The following is a 2,814-nucleotide window of genomic DNA, read 5'->3' on the forward strand; positions in this document are numbered from 1 at the left end:
TAGAAGTAATGCCGAGCAATCGAACACGTGGTCGGCGCTTTAGAGGCAGCGCCGAGTGATTGAAGGTCGGCGTCGGCATTTTAGAAGTAATGCCGAGCAATCGAACACGTGGTCGGCGCTTTAGAGGCAGCGCCGAGTGATTGAAGGTCGGCGTCGGCATTTTAGAAGTAATGCCGAGCGATTGAACTCGTGATCGGCGTTTTAGAGGCAGCGCCGAGTGATAGCCAGCTTCTCAAGTTAATTTGAGGAAAACGGCCGAGTGATGAGGTGGCACATCGGCTTTCTTGGAAATAACTGTTAGATATCCACGTGGCATGCTGGGATTTCGGAGATGACCGCCGGGTGATGACTGGGCACTTTTGAAAAGGTATCTGGCTCAAGAATATCCCTTAAGAGTTGCGCTTTTAGCCGCCTTTGCTTTCCGTGCCCTAGTTTTTGCATTTCCGCATCTGAGTCTTCTCTACCACTCGCCTCCTGCTTTGTTTCGCCAGCGAGAAACAAGATGGCGCCCAAGAGGAAGACCGCGAACTCGTCTGCCGCAGTGATCCCCGCCATCGACCCCAACAGTCAGTTACCCTTCGCAGGTAACCATATGTCTGTGATTTCTGAAGTTGAGCTTCTCCGCCTTATTTCCATCGGGGTTCTCCCTCCACGGGAACTCTGTTCTTGGCGTTCTTGCCACGGGACCACTGTCCCAACCGAAGATACCCACGAGTCAGTGGTTTACACTCCTTTTCTTCTTCGCGGCCTCGGCCTTCCCATATCTCCTTTTTTCCGTGGTATCCTTGATTTTTATCACATCAACCTGACTCACTTGAACCCTAACTCCATTCTCCAAATCTCTATTTTCGTTCACCTTTGCGAAGCTTATCTTGGCGTGCTGCCGCATTTTGGCTTGTGGAAGTATCTGTATCACTGCCGTCCTGGGATGGCCGGGGGGCAGCATCAATTGGTCGGAGGTGCCAGTTTAGAGATGCGCCGGGGGCGGAAGACCGAGTATCTCGAGATACCCCTCAAGGACAGCATTAAAGGTTGGCGTCTGGAGTGGTTTATAATGGATAATTATGGAAATTCTCTCCCTCCTCGCTCAGGGAGACAGGCAGACGTTCGTACTCCGAGTTGGACTGAGTCTCCCACGGACCAAGAAGTAGCCGAGGCGGGCGTGTTGCTTACTGAGGTTGGATTACTGAAAGAGAGAGGTCTGACTGCCGAAGCCGTGGTCACAGATTTTGTTTTCAAAAACATTCAGCCGCTGAAGGACAGGGCCTATCCGGCATATCTTTACCGAGGGCTGGCCGACTCAACTCGAGTTACTAATAGGAGAATTCCTTCTGTTGATTTGGTGAGCCGACTCGAGATGATCCTCAGGGGTAAGGTTTCAAACGTTGGAGCTCCAGTGGCATACTCGGCTTGGAACCTGCCTTCTCCCAAAGATTTCACTCTTTTTGTGTCCAATCCGCCCGTGACAGATAGCAATTTGGGTCTTAGAGTTCGACCTTCTGCTGAAGAGGTTCGTTCCTTAGTTGCTTCGCTCGGGGAGATACCTGATGATGAACGGCAGATTTATTTTGAAGTGCCCCTGAACCCTAGTGACGCAGACATAAATGACATGCTCGATCTGCTAGCTGAGGATTCATCTGATACTGCTCCTGATGGTACATTGGCAGTGGTGCCGCTTCCAGAGGTTGATGCGACCTTGGATGTCTCGAAACCTGCCAATATTCGCCCGAGGCGTCCCAGCCGAACCAGTCAGCCCGAGCCTTCTGCTGATGAGCAGAAAAGGAAAAGAAGACGCCTCCGGCGAGTGTCTAGCTTTGATGAGGATGCCAGCACCTTAGCTCCTACTGCCGAAGAAATGACTGCAACTGGTCTTGCTGACATTGATCCCAATGGGTGCGCTCCGCCTGCTGCTGACCCCAATGAGGATGCTGTTTGTGCTGTTGCTGTGGAAGATGAGGAGGAAGAGAATGAAACTCCATTAACTCGGAAGAACAGTCGGCAGTTCGTCGCTAGCGGTGGTAGTAGTGGGGTTCCTTCTCCTGCCTTGTCTGCTCTTATTGGTCTGCAAGAACTGTCCATGGCCAATTTTGATCAAGCTCTAGAGGATATGGTCCCTGAGAACTTGCTGTTGGAACCTGCAGACGTTGATGCAACAGAAACTTGTGCAGCCGTGCCAGATGCTGGGTTGAGGTCGTCCCGTGCCTCGTCGACCTTAGAGCACGATCTCGAGGGCCGGGATAATGACTTGGACCGTCCTGAACCTGTGGAAACAGCTGAAGGCCCGTCAACCTTAGAGGTGGTCACGGCAGAGAGCTTGGATCCTTTGAATAGTGCTGACATGTGCCCAGCCCCCGAGGGTGTCGCCGGGGAGGACTCAACTCAGGCGAGGAGTGTAGGCCACTACCCAGCCCCCGAGGGTGTTGCCGGGGGTGACCCGGCTCAAGTGGGCAGTGCCAACCTTGACCCAGCCCCCGAGGGTGTCCGAGCGGGGTCTCCCTCCTGCACTTCCATGGATGTTCATGTGGGTTCACCTCCACACTCTGGCGGCATGATGGTGGCTCGGACTCCGGATCAGGGGGTCGCTTTGGAGGGCAGCATCCCCACTGGTCTGGAGTTAAACTCTGCTGAATGTACTGAGCTTGTTCCTGCTGGTCTGCTGCAAACTGCTTCGAGTGGTGGTCTGGCACCTGGTCATCAGCCGGTTTCGAATGACTTGGGGATCCCTTCGCTTTTCTCCAACCTCCAGGTGCTGTGCTGTGCTTTAGTTGGATCTTTATGTTGCGTGAATTGTTGCCATTATGATCATCCGCTCTT

The sequence above is a fragment of the Zea mays genome, chromosome 10 (genome assembly GCF_902167145.1).
Source record: "Zea mays cultivar B73 chromosome 10, Zm-B73-REFERENCE-NAM-5.0, whole genome shotgun sequence".
NCBI lineage: Eukaryota > Viridiplantae > Streptophyta > Magnoliopsida > Poales > Poaceae > Zea > Zea mays.